Below are 17,658 nucleotides of genomic sequence, written 5' to 3' on the forward strand. Positions count from 1 at the left end.
TGATTAAATATCGACATTGCATCGTCGTCGCTGTTGCCGTCGACGTAAGTGTTAGCGGTTTTCTCAGATTACTCAGTTCCAGCACTCAACCAACAAGAACCTAACCAATCTTGTGAAAATCATGTTCACCGTGAGTTTTGTTACAAGTCAATTGGCTTGCCAGGGATGGATTGAAGGCTGACGAGTCGATCGTGATTTTCGGGGACTGCGGTTGGGAGTCTAGAATGTTTTCAGTTTTCTTATGAGCGTTAATTAGAATGCAACCTTTTCCACACATCTTCCATGACTACGGGAGCTCTCCTTCAAAAGACTTTAATAAAAGCAGACAGACTTGCCTCAGCTCTATATCCACCCCCCCCCCCCCCACATTTGAGACAGCGAGTATTTATTCAAAGAACATTAAAGGAATGTTTTGATTCATTTTATCTTCTCGGGTATTAAATGATATTATCAAGACGTTCTTTCTTAATAATACACAACAAACGCAGATTGACTGACACACTTTTGTGAAGTCAGTCAGTCAATGTCAGTTGCAGGAGAGAAGAGCGCTCAAGTCGTGGGAGCCACAAGTAAATGAACATTTGAAAAGGATCTTTCTTGGATGAATGTCTTTGCTTTGGATGAAGATGGTGATGGCTGCCACCTTCAGTTGTTCCCGTCACTTGATTCGTTCTATTTATTTTCTCTTGAAGGTGAACTTTAAGGATATTAAGGATATATGTATGTATTTGAGGAGAATATTTCATGGGATAATATAATTTTTGTGACTTGAATAGTTGGTGGAGAAAAATATAAAAAAAAATAACATTTCCCAAGAATTAAAAAAATTGCTGGGACAGAGGAGGGAACATCACAATTATATAGTAGCATGTACCAGCAGACTTCCGATATAGTGAAGAAGGACCCTTTCTGCAAGCAATTACACATCTAAATGTCAAGGTGGGCTCTGATAACACCTTACTCGGACATATGATGGGGAAGTACCGTCTTGGCAACCGTAACGATAATGGTGGGAGGTTTATGGATTTCTGCAGCCTTCATCGCTCCATCATTGGTGGCATATTCTTCGTGCACAGAACTTGTCACATCTTCAGTTGAGTTTCACACTAACTGATACCGTATGAACAGGCAGGCTGACCGCTATTTCTCAAAGAGTGCCACCGACTGCTTCCCGAAGGATAGCGTAAGATTTGGCCCACTGCCGTGGAAGCGGATCGATGAATGGAAGAGGCGAGTGTGGGCTTGTCAGTGAAGCGAAAGATGCCCCAGAATGCTATGATTTCAGAAGTGCATATGCATCATGATGGAACTTACCACATACAAATATATTCGATGGTCCTGTGACCGACAGTTATTGAAAATCTGCTCCTTCCACTCGTATTATATCATGATAATGCCAGATCCTGCTCAAAGAGTGGACGATAGGGATGATCTTTACGATTGCAAAGAAGGCCATCTGCTTTGAGTTTGACAATTATAGGATCATCTTCGTGCTCCCTGCCGTCGCAAATATTATAGCTTAAACAATGCCGAAATGCCTTAGAGAACATTTCGAATGTTTGAATGACAGAGAGCAGGTTCGTTTCCGCTCTGGATCCTGCAGCATTTACCATATCAATACCCTACGGATCATTTGGGACATTCAGTTCACCTGCTCTTCATCAATTTCGAGGAACCTTTCGACACCGTGAACTGGGAGTATTTCTGGCGCGCTCTACGCAAGAGAGTATTCCTGGGAAACTAATATCTGTTGCTAGTACGACATATGGTGGTGCAAAATGTCACATTTTGCATCGAGGTAAATTCTTAGAGGAGTTTGAGGTCGGAAGCGGAGTCCGCTAGAGTTGCATCTTGTCACCGATGTTATTTGTTCTTATTATTGGCAAGAGTACTAGTGGCGGAGTGTGAGCGTTTCGGGAAGTCCTGGTGGGAGCTTAAGCGCATTTCAAATAACTGCCAACGATGGATGTAATACTGTTAAAAACCATGATGAATTGTTCCTTTCACATTTTTGGTTGGTATTCATCGTGGGTCGTCATCGACGGTTAACGTACTTCACCGGATTTAAGATCACATGCAAATTTCTTTCGTAATGTGGTATACACTTCTGAAATCATGGTTGTTTGCAGAGTTGAGAGTATTTGCCATGCGATTCGCAAGATAGCTCTGCCACTATAGAGGGTCAACTGTATCATACAAGCGATCGATGTCGAACTCGCGGAGTCCTAGCTCTCCAAAGCTACGAGAGGTGGCGGACACAACACTCAAGCGAAGGTAAGCGATCCCCTTCGAGACCGATGTCAAAGCCTCTTGTTGTTATGCACATCCGGTAAATAACCTCTGAACCTGCTGCTAATCGCGTCAATTTGGTTAATCGTTTGGTTTCCAGTCAGTTGAAACCCAAAGTCTGTACTCAAACAATGCAATAACGAGGCGGTCAAAACAACATTCCCAAAAACAACATTTTTTATTTATCCTATAAAACTACATAGCTAAATTAACCTAACTTATGCACTACCTTAACAGCCTAGCTTAATCTATGGGAAAAACTATGGCTTAAACTAACTATCACTAGAGAAGAAATTGGGAAAATATAATTAACAAAGTGTTCTGGAGGAAAAGTCGAAAAAAACCTCCGCTCGTTAATTTTTTTTATAAAAGCGGGCAGGCGGGGGAAGGAGCTAGGATGTGGGTTGGGATGGGGGCATACGGGAGGGGTTTGGGAAAGGAACCTAGGAGCGGCGCTGAGGATAGGCGGGTTTTGAAAACTGCGATGAGGAGTAAATGCCGTTGTAGAAGATTAATCTACCGCAGGGGTCGAAGAGGAGGTTACGGGACTGCAGAGATAGGAGGATTTGAGGGAACAAATGAGTTCATAGAAGATTTCCATCTGCATGGCCTGGGAGATAAGTGAATTTGGATGGGATGTGCATTTGTCGAGGAATTTGAGGGCATGACGGGCTAGGACGGCGTCGATGCGGGGCGTTTGACAGGAGTCGCAGAGGATCTGCTGGGAGATGTATTTGGAGCGGTCTTCGTTGGATATTGGAACAGTGACGTATGATTCTGCGCTCTTTGAGACGGAGTCGTTCGATTTGGTAGGGGGAAGAGCCGGGCCAGAAGATGAAGCCGAAAATGAGGAGGGGACGGATAAACTGTTTGTAGCAAAACAGCTTGACTTTCTGAGGTGTTGGGCTACTGTATTTTAGGATGGGATAAAGGGATTTCAAGGCACTAGTTGCACGGTTCAGTGCCTTCGTGATATGTGGGAGGTGGGATGAATAACGAAGCGGTGGACGCTGTAGAAACTTTTATAACCTCCCACCATTATCGTTATCTATCTATCTATCTTTGGTATGAGCCGAGGATGTTGTGGGTGTGTGAGGCCATCCGATGTAGCAGGCTAGCGGAGAATATCTTATAGATAGTAATCAGCAACGTGATGTCTCTACAATTTCCAGCAATCCTGCTCTTATATATGGGACAGGTAATGCCTTGTTGCTAATCGTCAAGCATTGAGTGGCTGTCCGGCACATTGAGTATAAGCTGACGCATTGCTTGGTGTAATTAGTCGCCTCCATATTTAACCAGTTCGGCTATAATTGCATCGGCTCCTGGCGATTTGTGATTTTTATGCCGATGGATTGCACAGACTGTTTCTTCCACATTTAGTGGTCCATCGGCTTCGGGTGGCGGGACCTCCAAATCGCCGATATTTTGGTTGTTGAGCAGTTCACCGAAATATTTAATCCATCGCTCCGATATGTCCATTCTGTCGGAAATCAGATTTCCCTCTTCGTCTTGGCAGGATGAGCATCGAGGGGTATACGGCTTCATCCTGCTGACTTGTTGCTAAAAGTTCCGCGCCTGATGCGGTTGCTGCCGGTACTTTTTGAGTTTACACATCTGTTAGTTCTCCCAGGCTTCCTTTTCCGTCTGTGAAAGCGCTTCTCCACTCGACGAAGTTTGTGATAGGCCTCTGCTCGTGCCCGCCTTCTTTAAGAGTGCAGCATTGGTCTGGTCTGGAGGGAATCGTCTGAACACGGGCTTTGTCTCTATTTGGCTGTTAAAATCTTATAGTGTGATTTTGATATCAAACTTGGGACAAGCTTCATTGGTCCGCTCCACTGCTTCTCCGGCTCTACAGTTTCCTTTGCAGGGACGTGAACGTTAATTAGGCTTTTATTTCGAAATTTGTGTCATGAGCTTCTCTAATGATAGTTGTATGATAATCATCTGGGTTACTTTCTCAATTCCAGAAATGAATTTGATGCGTCTCTCAGGAATCGTACCTCGAATTCTGAGTTTTGTTTTACACTTTATCAATATTTGTGCCAAGGACATCAAAACGGAGCGGTTATGATTTGATATCGTTCTCTATCATTTCATACTCGCTGTGAAGTGATCCAATTGTAGAAGTTGGGTTCATTACCCAAGGTGAAGACCTGCTGTTCGGTCTGTACAGATATTAGAAATTCCCCAGTAAATATGGTGGTCATTAAGATGGTATTCTGCTATTATTCGATTGGATAGCTTTATTCTACTGGGAATTCCGTCGTCTTCGTAGGTAAAACAAGTCGGAGACTGGAACTTGGTGCTTCAGGTATGCAAGGTTTTGTTGATATTTCGTGCAACAATATCTGGGAACACGATGGTTCCAATTATACATAGGTCATAGTGTATGTAGGTTGAATATACCTTGAATATACTCCTTACTAAGGTTTACCTTACTGCACTTAGTTTGTCCGGTACGCTATGAAGGATGGTGAGTGTGGAGTCGATGAGGCTGAAAAAAATCTAAGTTGAAGTTGACAAAGTTCGGAGTTTGACGAAGTAGAGATTTAGATTTTTCATGTGTATATTTGTGGCTTGAGATCTAGATCAGTTCGTCAGCACGTGCTTGCACGCCTCTGTGCTAGCCAAGCTCGGGAATGTGGCATTTGAACACTTTGATCCCCCATTTTACAAGGAAAACCATGTGTCTTTGCTAGTGCATGAATCCGTACTGGATCCTAAAAAAATACTCAGAACAGACGCAAGGATCTGCGTGCAAATAACGATATAACCACACACGAGCCAAATTTGAAAGTAAAAATAAAAAAAGGTTCGACTGCGCGCGTAGAGCAGTAAATCTCCGGACCCGAGTGCCGCGATCGAAAGGAAGGATCCACGACGGATCACATCCTCGATCATTGTTCGTTCTGCCTGATATGTTCAGTGATTCGCGGACTCTGAGGTTCCCACCCTTCCTTGACATCCTCAGGCCATTCTTTTGCAGGATGTTCCTAAAACGTGAGCTTTGCGGGCCAAGGAGGAGGAGAGAAGAAGGAAGTCCTTAAATCAAAAGGAATTTATCTTGAATTCATATTGCCTAAATATATTTCGAAATTTAAATTTCCGATTCAAAGGAAAGCCTTTTTCATGATACAAATAAGTAACCATCAATAAAAGCTAACTATTATGAAAAAGTAGGAAAATGGAGAGAAAAAAATGAAGATGAGTACACCTAAATCCCTAGAGTTTCAGTCAGTGAACAAAAACAGGATGAATCACTGAAGATGAAATGGCACAGCATGTAATCGACTACCTCCGTATTCCATCAAGGATTCATCTCACCCGTCACTTCATCCCTACGAAGAAGAAAGAGTATTAAATTTTCCAAAAATCGCAAACGAAGAGATAGCCCTTTAACATGAAGGTATGAAAGGGCCCTCCCCAGAAGCTTGGACGGCAATACCTTTCAGCATATAGTCGCAAAGGCCTGTAGATTCAGAGATTTCTGGAAGGCAATCATCCAGGAGACGTTAAGTCTCCAAGACAAACACAACAAACGGCTGGCTTTTGTGGTATTCTACCAAAGATAGTTCAGGAAAGTCTACTCTACAAGGTGGGAAAAGAAAATTGAGCCTTAGGAACATTTTCTTCTGGAAAAGAAGGCGTTAAACCTAAAACTAGAAAGATGAAGTCAAGTTTACGTGGAATCAATCCGAGAACAATGTTAAAAATTTATTGATTCTCTATCGGACACAACGAAGCGAAGTTGTGAGCCGGAACAAGCTATTTGCCACGGATTCAAGGAACTGGTAATTAACAAATGTTATGCCCGAATCCAGAAAATGTTGGACCCGACGTTGGGTACCATTTGTAATGTACATTGTGAGATTATAATGGTCCAACGACCTATATCGCCCTCCCTCGACGTCACCGCAGGGTCATTGGAGCTCTGCTGAGCTTGATCCTTCAGCGCACCGCAACCATTGACGGTGTCATGAGGCCACGAGGAGAGATCCTGAAGGTTGAGTTGCTTCTTCCACGAGGCGGACGAGTATGTCACTTCACGAGTTGAAGGATTGGTTCGGGAGCTAGTGGCTGCAACATAAGCCCGCTTAAACGCGTGCAGTACATTTTGACGACAGACGCGATTTTGGACGAATTATAACTAATTTTCACAGGGACGACCATAGACGTTACTTGAATTTTCACAGACTTGACGATAGATCCGGATCCGATAACTATTACGGAACTAACGACAGATCTGAACTCGACCATCGCACCTAACCTAATATAATAATAATAATAATCGTTGGCGCAACAATCCATGTTGGATCAGGGCCTTGAAGTGTGTTAGAGCACTTCATTCAAGACCGTAACGGTACACTAGGAGGCAATGTGGTCAACATTGCGCTCGCCCGAGATTATTACCCTGATTTGACTCAGGTACTCATTCACAGCTGAGTCGACTGGTGTCCGACGTCAAATCACGATATAAATTCCACTGCCACCAGTGAGATTTGAACCGCGACCTTCCGTACGACAGCCTTGCGCTCTAACCACTCAGCTATCCGGACACAACCTAATATACCTAATATAATTAAGAATGCAGCCAATCTTTGTAGATACTTTTTTTTGTTAGGAATTTGGAAGTTCTAAGTCCGCATCCACTTGATGCCGGATCGGACCAAATGGAGAGCAACTTGTTCCCACTCTTTATGGTCCACGGACTCCTCTTTTTGAACTTAACACCCAAAGTTCAAAAAGTAAAAGAGGAACGAAGACGGCTACGGTTTTGTACCAGGGCCTGCCCTGGGACCAGCGTGACCGAAGCGGCTTGCAATATGGTGTACGCTCCCTTTTATAATTGGACCATAAAGAGTGGGAGCAAGTTGCTCTCCATTTGGCCCGGTTTGGCATCAAGTGGATATGGACTTAGGATTTCCAAATTCCTAAAAAAAGGGTTTAGCTCCGGCCAAGCTTTGGTGCGAACTGCTGGGGGGATTTACGTTGAATATAATTCGCACCCTTGTCGTGTTTTGCGAATTATGAAGGGGGTGGATAACATCTGCGAGTCGCTTCGGTCACGCTGCTCCCAGGGCAGAGGTGAGGCAGTGTCTGATGAGTTACCCCTGCCCTGGTACGAAACCGTAGCCGTCTTCGTCTCTCTTTTACAATGCAAATGATGCCGCATATGACTATGGGAAGCCATAATCTTTAACCCCATCCCTTTTCTGTGCTGAAGATTATATAGATCATCCTTTAAGGACTTTTTGTATTGTGTATCTTTCTGTATTTGTGTGGGTGATTTCTAAATGACATTCAAAGTCTTCATAATTTCGAGTCCTGCTGAGCAGAGAAATGCCCATTTCATATTGCTGTGCAAAAACAACCTAAACTTTCTCAATACAAATTACTTCGCTGAAATATCTGGCATTGATTGCATAAATAATTTATTCATAAACCTTTCCCTCCCTCCTGTGTCCGCTTTATTCTGCCTTCGACAATCCTTTACTGAAAACAAAACAAGTATAATAAAACCAATAATCATAATAATCATTTTGCATTCATCCCTAAAATGTGATTTCTTTCTGTCGATTTGTTTCGATTTCACTCAGGATATGTAAGGAAATTCACTGTGTATATTCATCCAACTGTATCCATTCACTCATTCATTTATTGAATGGTTCAATGCATATGTCTTGAAACAATTTAGCAACAGGATAGTGGTACATTAGACGGAGTGGATCTACCTACGGAGAATACGTAAGGGTGCTGGCTTGTTCTGGTGGTGATTGTTGATGTTTGGTGCAGTCCTTGAGTTTAGGACTGTTGAGGACGATTGATGGATTTGTTCAGCTCTTTACCCCCGGAAAAATCCAGAGAAGGCTTGATAGTACTTTCTTTCTTTTGGCTTGATGTCACAAGGGAATGTCACTTCAAATCGTCAATTGCACCTTCCAGAATGAACGTTCTCGAGGAAGCCTAACATCCCAACAAGGACACCCCCTTAATTACGTACATTCTTCCACAAAACATTCGTGAATTTCCTATGTATTCGGATTTTTGCAAATGTTCTCCTCCTTCCCAGCATCCGAAGATGAATAAAATTTTATGATCAACCTTTGCCCTTTTTCCCTTAACCGATTTTAGATGTATTTTCCTTTTCCACTCATGCCTTTCCTTTCTTATTCTTTTTATCATTTCAATCCACTTGGCCACTTGCATAAAAATGAAGACTATTACTATTATTTTTGTGTTCGACAACGACGAGTGCTTTTTGATGCGTAGCCATCTTATGCCTGGCGTGGGGTGGGTGGGGGTGGCTGTTTTGTATATGATGTTTTGGTCGTTTGATGGCACAATTCAATTGTGTTGTAACGGAGAGTAGCATAAGGCCATGTTAAAAGAGTTTCTTGGAATTAATGAAATTGATCTTGGCCATTAGAATTGATGGAATGGCAACACTTTAACGGTTTAATGGCCTATGGAGGAATAAAAAAAAACAGAACTACTGTATTATGAAAGAAAAGGATTTCATTTCCTTTATCCATTACACTTCTCGGGCGGATGTGTTTCTCAACACCTTCAGTGGATATTTTGTAAGGAAATTGAAATTGATTCGTGTTTTTCTCGCAGGGAAAGTGTTCCAAATGGTTTTTTAGTTCCAATGGTGCGTGAAATACATTTACGGATTCTATTAAAGATATTAAATCTTTCAAGTGAAAACCCTAAGTAAGCATAAACTCGATTTAATGCGGATGGAAAAATAATAAAAAATAGCTACTCCTTTGGTTAACGACGTGTCCTTCTTGGTCCTTTCTGACTCTTATTTCTTTAATAGTTATCCGCGAATAAAGTGCGTCAGCAGTGGTAGCAGTGATGACTATTCCAGAGGAAGAATATCTTCTGTTTGTTTTTCAAATGCATCTCAAGATTTCTGCAGAGGATATAGGACGTTTCTATAGTTAAAAATCGGGGCATCAATTAGACTTTCTGTTTCAACATTTTATAGAAAGAAACATTTTTGAAATTTTTTTTGTCAAAATCTACTATGTTAGGTATGTATCATCTTCATCAACAAAATAAAAAAAAACTAGCAAAGATAAACTGGTCCCAGAAGACAAACTTTCAAAGAGGTCCTGCTGCAAAACACAACGTTAGTAGAAAACGCAAATGATAAAACTTCTCAAATCGGAGAGAAGTTACGACGAGCATCCGACGCTAAGGCCCAAGGAGGTCCGGCTTCCAAAGATGACTACCGAACTTCTGGCAGAACTCTGAAATCGGGGTATACTGCAGACAGAAACCGATCTGGATACGAGCAACAATATGAACAATATGACGAGGCGTGGAACAAACTGCATGTGACTATAGTGGGAAGTAAAAGCAAACACTTCAAGCGACTGTACAAGGAAGCTGATTCGGACCACTGGTGCAAAGGCAAACGCCCTGCACCGATTAATTGCCTTAGCTTGCTACACGGGATAATGACGAAACTCTTCCAAAAAAATGTGCCTTCGTATTGTCCAAGTGAATTCCGTCGAAATTCCAAGCGAGGAAGAGGTCCTGGAAGCTGCAAAGAAAATTGCAGAAAATGAGGCCCCTGGTTTAGATAGTATCAACAACAAAGTCCTTAAGACGAGAGTGAATTTAGCGCCAAATATGTTTGTGGAGGTTTTTTCCGGATGTCCTAAGCAAGGAACATTTCAAAAGAAGTAGAGGTTAATTTTGATTCCCAAGCTAGACCAGTTTGGATTTTGAAAGAAAAGGTCTACAACCGATGCCGTTAATCTATTGGCTAGGGGAGAGAGAGAGCCACTGATAACGCTTGACGTAAAAAATGCCTTCAACTTCGCAAGATGGAACAAAGTACTACAGGCCCTAATTAAATTGGGATGCATAGGCTTCTGCGCTGCGATTTAGATGAAGGATCTAAATCTTACCAAACTACATACGGAGTTCTACAACGGCCTGTTCTAGGGCCACTATTGTGGATAATTATGTATAATGGAGTACTGACCTAGATCTCCCTACCGGCATGGCCACGTTCGGCTTCGCAGACGACATTCGGCTGATGGTTGCTGCACGGCTCCTTGATGAGATCGAGGTTTACGCCAATGAAACAGTATATGATAATAGGTCTTGGCTGGAGAACGCACGCCTACTTCAGGCAGGCCACAAGACGGAAGTAGTACTTATCACTAAACGAAGGAACAGTATAACAATGAAAACCAAAGTTGGGGCACAGATAATACATTCTCAGTCTGGGCTCAAGTAAGTTTCAAGTTGCATGTGGAGGGTGCTGCAACTAGGCGATAAGATACCGGAACACTGCTGGCGAAAATACTACCGAATGTAGGTGGCCCAAGGTCGAGCCGTCGCCTCCTCGTTTAAAGGGTGGACAGGTAGATCCTTCTTTATGCAGCCCTCCACTGGAAAATAAAGTACTGCTTATTCATATTTTGGCGAGCGAAGGATAATGCCTTTATTATGGAGTCTTTCTCACCGTGGCAAGAGAAGTAGAGCGAGTCAGAGAAAGCCGGGGAAGTAGGTTTCAACGTAATACAAGTTTTTGTGGACATGGAGGTTATCAAGCATACCTCTATTGATTTGGGTATGACCAATCGCCATATTGTCGAAAGTCACCAAACATTGCAGAGGACGCAGAGCACATCTTATTTTAAAGCCTAAAGTTCACGGTTTATAGAGTCGCATTAGAAGGAAAAACTGAGGAGCAGTTTACTCCCGATCTGTAAAACGTCCAGCGGCGGATACGGATAACTATGTCCGAATTCCGAATGCATCATCCAAACTCTGCCGTGGAGCGGATGAACCTGCCCGTGACATCGGAGGTAGGGGCGTGGTTGACGTGGCGGCACAACATCATCGTCAACTCAACTGGCTGCGCGCTTATTTCTACAGCAAAAAGCAGGCGAGTCCCTTGTATGCGCCTGTCTGTAACGCAGACTGTGAGCTGACTCCACTTAATTTGAAGGATCGATCTTTCAATGCTCTGAGTGGGAGCGGATTGATGACTGGAAGTCGAAGGCAATGGTAAACACGTGAATTGTCTTTGACAGCCATTTGTCAATTTGCATTTGTCGAACGGATGGCTGCGTGCTGGGGAGCTCTTTGCTGAGACGGAGGGGTTCATGTATGCCATTCAGAACGGCGTGGTCATCACCTGAGTTCATCATGAAAGAACGGGAGAACGGTTCGGCGTTAGAGAGGTTGGACCATCTCATTTCTGGCTAAGCAGTCATGGCACCGTTGCTATACATCACCAGGCATAATGCTGTATGTAAGGTTATCCATCAAAAGCTTGCATACAAGCATGGGCTGATCACGGAAACACCGATATTAGCCGTAAGCAGTACTTACAAGTTCTGATTGTTTGCCATACTCTTCATAAAAGCCTGACGCTCAATTATATACGCTCCGCGTATATGTTGATATCCCCCATTACAGCAACATCGAACGGAAATACGTGGAGAAGATGGTGAACTATGAGCCACTGGCTCGGGGAATCAAAGAAATTTGGCGTCTCGAGCGGGTAGCTGTAGTTCCCATATTATCGTCAGCTACAGGCATTTTGCCTAAATCCATCACAGCTTCCCTTGATGTCCTGGGACTTTCCCACAATCTGGTTCAAACCATGCAGAAGTGTACCATCTGCATACGTGTTTGATGTTGCGGGGAGTTCTCGACGGATTCTCCCATCATCCTACCACCGGCCACCACCACCCTTTAGTTTTTAAGTAGGTAGCATCGTTGGAACCTAAATGCTTGGCACTTAGTGCTAGTATTAGGTAAAATCCGGCATCTGCCGAGATTGTGACAATTCGGAAAAAATAATAAAAATTCCGCCGTAGCTGGTCGCAAGTCGGGTTGTAAAAGGAAGTGAGATAGACAGTTTCAGTCTGAATGGCTGCACGCCACCGCAGTGTCTCAGGGAGTAGGTGCGGAAAGTGCAGTAACTTTGTAGTTTTACTACTCACTACGGAAGTTATCACCATACCTGGCAGTTGGATATAAAATGCACTACCAAACATGAAGAGAAGGAGAATTTGAAAGTCTGGTACGGATAACCGGCGGAAGTCATTCGACTTGATGACTTGGTTGGGTTCCCATAATGGACAGCACCGCGTCGAAACCGCTAAAGTGAGGAGGTTCGACGTCTTGGCGTCAAGATGAGCAGGAAAATTACTCCGTCTGCTGCAGCTGTTCCGCCACAATTTGTGCCTACCACTTCAGCAGGTTTGCGTAGGCAGTATATGAAGTGGACTAAGGAAATAAACTTCTTTATCATCCGCTCCTACTAAAAAATAACTGCGGTGACAAGTATAACATCTTACGGCTCTTTGTTGTACCAGAGATTCGTCAAGCGGACGTGACTGTGTAGCACAGTCACGCACGTGACTGTGTAGTACTTATTTACTCACGGCGACACAATCCCGGCCGTCATCAGGGAACGTGTTCGCCTTGAGGTCATCGTGGAAACTGGTAACCAAGAATTGGTGGGGGCAGAGACGGTGGCATTAATAGCACCACGACACACTGCGGGCAACGATTTCAGTACTCACCGAAGCACACTTCTGAAGTCTCCGCTGAGGTTCGGAAGGAATTCCACAGAGCGAGTACAGAATTCTCGTAAATATTCTCAAGCTCTATGCATCTGCAGTAACCTGGAGAATTCTATCTCGAATCAATGATGCAATTGCGTCTCGGCTGTGTACTGATGGATGTGTGGTGTTTAGGTTTAAGTGACCGAGAAATCCACCATGGACGGCGAGATTCATTAAGCCAGGCTCCTAGGCTGACTTAAATCAGGTTAATGCGCAATTTCTATAAGATGGTGAGCCATCGAAACACAGTCGGCAAATAAGCCGGGCCGAAATACCAATTTGAAGATCCAATTCAGGGAAATCGCCAATCGGAAAAATTGCGGTCATTCTTTGTACTTGTGAAGCGCCTTTCACCCCCGGCCTGCCTTTGGCTCGAAATTCCCCACTCACGGGACTCTCGAATTCCTTGGGAACCATTCGCGGTTGCAGCAAAAAATAAATCATCGGTTGGAATTGCAAAAAAAACACGGTGCGCACGCAAGCAAAACAACCCGCGGACGTACGGACCCCGGGCAGCTTCTTTCAATTGCCCGGTGAAACTGAAAATACCGCATGCGACTCCTTTAGCCTTCAACTAACGAATTCACCTGAAGAATTTAAAATTCATAGTCAGACGCTTACCGATTTGACCACTCCCACGATTCCGTCAAAGTCATCGCCATTGATAAAATTATAATGGAAAACTTGGAGGCTAGTTACAACTTATAGAACCGCTCAGTCGATTTTTCTCAAGCCGGCATCCACCCAACGGCGGTGCCGTCAGATCCCAATATCCGCATGCACAATATTCGGCCTTAGTCAAAAGCAATCGTTAGCAATGCATTTTGTAATATGTAACGAGATTAAATTTATCTTCAAACAACCGTCAAAAAAAGCAATGAGTGTTTTTGAAATATTAGAAAATTTCTAAGTACATTAATATTTAAATGAATTTTAGGGTTTGTGGAAAGTTAAAAGGTCGAGATAATCGTTTTAAAAATTAATATGTAATAATAAATGGATCTTGGGATGGGAAATTGGAAAGGAGGGTAATGTAGTTGTTGGAGAGGCTAAGTAATTGGAAAGGAACTATGCTGCAGACTACTGAATAATGGGGAGATCACTTTCTCGATAATAACATACGCCGGAGTGTGCAAGTTTTTAGTATATCATTAACAACTGCAGTAGCCACGTCCTGGAACTTGCAAACACTTGACACATCCCACTCGAACAGCATTCACAAACCAATCCTGATACAGAGCCTGGATGTCAAACTAAAAGATGTCTTCAGAATATCTAACATCAAACTTAGGGAATTGATTCAGAACCCCAAGATGACTTGAGGGAATTCATAGCTCGAATACAGGAACAGATCAAGTTGGCGTCATACGAAGTAAGGTGAACCACTAGGCTCAAGCGGTGTCTTTTGACATCAGCAAAGCGTACGAAAGAGTGGACCTACTCCTTGTTGCCTAAACTATGAGAGAGGAAAACGTGGATACTCTGGGACCCTGCGCTTTCTGGAATACAAGGAGCAGAAGCTGGCTGAGTAGTCGTGCTCGATAAACAGTGTTCTACCTCAACGAACTTTTTTAAGCCCGTTACTTGTCAATCTGTACACAATCCCGCTTCGCTCCTAACTCAATGACTCAGTGGAAATCTACCAATACGCAGACGACTTTATCACCCATGCTATGGGTATAGGAGATGCTCAGCTGGATAGACTACTACAAAAACAGATTGACCTTTTTATGAACAAATGTAACACCCTGAAACTCGCAGTGAACAGAGATAGCGTCATTGAATTTAAGAGAAATAATGGCAAGCCATGTAAAATTTTGGTACGTCAGTCCCCTTTAAAACAGGCACCGGAGATTACACTTCTGGCCAGGACAATTACGAAATCTTTATCCCTGAAAGATCGAATTCACACACAACAACACAATCATGAAGGCGAAATCGTCTTCGAGGGTAGTGCTTTGCTACAGGTTTCTCATGGGGATTGAAACCTGAGAGAGCTTTATAACTTTCTAGGACCATTGTGTGACCGGTGCTTCATTATGCTGCTGCCTCCACGTTCTTGATGTCCAAATACCTGAACAACAGAATAGCCACGATTGTAGCGTCTCAGTTGGAAAGATGTTTAGGTTTAACTAAATCTTCACTGCATCATGTGGCCCATGCTCTGGCGCTATTAACCTCTAAGGATCTGAAAAGGCTCAAAAGATCTACTGCCTCCTCCTATAGTTTGGTCATATACAATTCCATGGCTAAAAATGATCTATCGGAAACTTATTTCGAGCAAGCCTTTAATAGGATGAGGAGGAGGAAATCTGCTGGTCTGAAGTTAGTCAGGGCAGGGAAGGAATGGGAGCAGAAATTCTTGGGTAGTTAAAAATCCAAAATGAAACAACCGAATTCAGGGGTTTTGCCCTATATGGAACTGATGTGGCAACATCGGTAGTCGCCCCCAGCTGTGTGGCAGTCTCTGACCACCCTCGAATTAAAACTGGCTGCAGGATGCAAGCAATGACAGTCCTCTCTGCTGAACTGAATAGTTTCTGACCAGCCTCGAATTAACGCTGACAACAGGATGCAAGCAATGACGGTCCTCTCTACTGAACTGAATGGGATAAAGATAGTCACGCTAATGGCAAAAGAAAGATAAAAAAAGAAAATAGTGATAATCATAGGCTCCAAAAAGAGCCTGCACTCTTCGGGAGAAGCAAGACATCAGACATCCCATTGACTGGGAAATAGTTAACGCAATAACGAAATCTAACTTCGGGGAGATAAAAATTGTGTGGTGCCCAGGTAAAAAGGGAATTACGTCATACAAAATGGCGCACTCAACAGCAAATGCAGACCTAATCAGCGGAAGAGCCATTGTTCCATCCTTTCTAGCTGAGGATGTGCTATGGGTGGTACAGAATAAAATTAAGAAGGACTGGCAAGATGAATACCGGGCAACGTCGAGATTAAAAGTCAAAGACTTTGCGGCAATCTTTCCGGAACTGTCCGTTAAGTTTCCATCTCAACAAATGGGCTTTACTGAAACCATGTCTAGAGCAAACCTTTTCTTCGGAAGATTGGCAAAATCAACAATGACAATTGTCTAAAGTGTGGCGTGCAGGAAACAATAGACTACCGCTAGGCCTAATGCATCAGCTATCACGCAGTATGGGCATGTATTTGGACCATGCAATTTATTGGGAAGCAACAAATTTGATAATATTTAAATAGGTTTTAGGGTCTCGGGGATTTCAACAGTGGGAGGGCTTAAGCATAAACATTTCAAAAAGGAATTGAAATGGTCGTATATAAAAAGTGTAGTGATGGTAGACAGGCAGGAAAGGGAAAATGCTTCGTGCAAGCGAATTGACAAAGACGAATCGAAATGATCTGCATGCCGTGCGGCTGCAGATACTGCACGACTGTCCGAGACCTGCTGAAGGAAAAACAACTGAAAACAGAAACTGGGAGTAAGATAATCCATCTATCCTTTACATAATGAGATCCTTGCTTTTTTAGCGCGTAGTTTTAATATTTGCCGACCGAGTAGATGCATATGCGGGAACGATGTACCGGGGGGAGGAAAAAGTGCCACTTAATTGTTGAGCTAGCAAGCATCAATCCTTTTCTGCAATTTTCGAACGAACTTCACTATGAAGTGCTAGTGGATAGGTTTCCATTCGACGGTTAAAGTGTAAGGGCTGAAAATTACAAGCACCTCTTTCTCCGTCATATTTCTTATCTAACCAAATCTAACATCGCTGCTTTAACTAACAGAGTTGCTAACGTCAGTGCCCATCCCCGCCTAACTAAACGTGAGTTAAATTAATTTATTTTACATATTTAAAAATATGTCGTTAATGTACAATCATTATGATATCCAATTCCTTATATACACAGTCTCTATGTAAGTCAAAAATATGGGATAAAATTTGAGCACTCCCAGTGAAAGATAATTACATGCACTTAACTCCCATCAGAAACGAATTTGGAATAGAAATCACTACTTAAACCCAAAAAGTCCTTGAGCCTGAAGGTTTCCGCCATTCTATTCTCTCTATTCAATCCCTTCACTGTCTTAAATCATTGGCTGATGGTCTGGTCCAACCATCAGACTCGTCCAGCTGCCATGCGAACATACAGAGTGCACATATCCATTTCTCATGACTTTTCAATTTTGAGTGATTTACAGCGGAAATCCTTTTTTGTAGTCTCTCGCATTCACTCCATTTACTCAAACCACGAACAGGAGTGCATCGAATCGAAGAAAGAAAGAAAGTAGCCCGTTCGGATCTCACAAGACTCGCACGTTATATCTTCTTTTCGATGCATTAATCGGACTCGTGTGAGTGTGGAGTATCTTAGCCAGACGAAGAGGAAGGTCTGGCCTAACATCATCACTGGACCCTAGAGCGAACCTTGCGGAATGCTTATGTGGGTATTTGAAGAATCTCAAAATAAGGTGTTTTTCTGATGTGTCTGGAGGAGATGTACATTTTGATTAAGACCTTCAGATGTTGGTCATAGACGTTATTATTATGTTTTCTTCTTTTATCTGAAGTTATACGATGACCATCGCCGTTCTACCCTCAATTTGAGCTAATACATGGGACTGGGTGTCTGGGATTCCTAAGTCTTTTAGGCATAAATTAAGACTATAAATTTTATTTAGGATCACATTTATCTTTGACAGATGGCGCATTTCACATTTATATACAAATGTTTCATATGACCGTGGCTATATCTTCATATTAGGTGGAAGTTTGGA

Source organism: Hermetia illucens, chromosome 3 (assembly GCF_905115235.1).
Source record: "Hermetia illucens chromosome 3, iHerIll2.2.curated.20191125, whole genome shotgun sequence".
Lineage (NCBI taxonomy): Eukaryota > Metazoa > Arthropoda > Insecta > Diptera > Stratiomyidae > Hermetia > Hermetia illucens.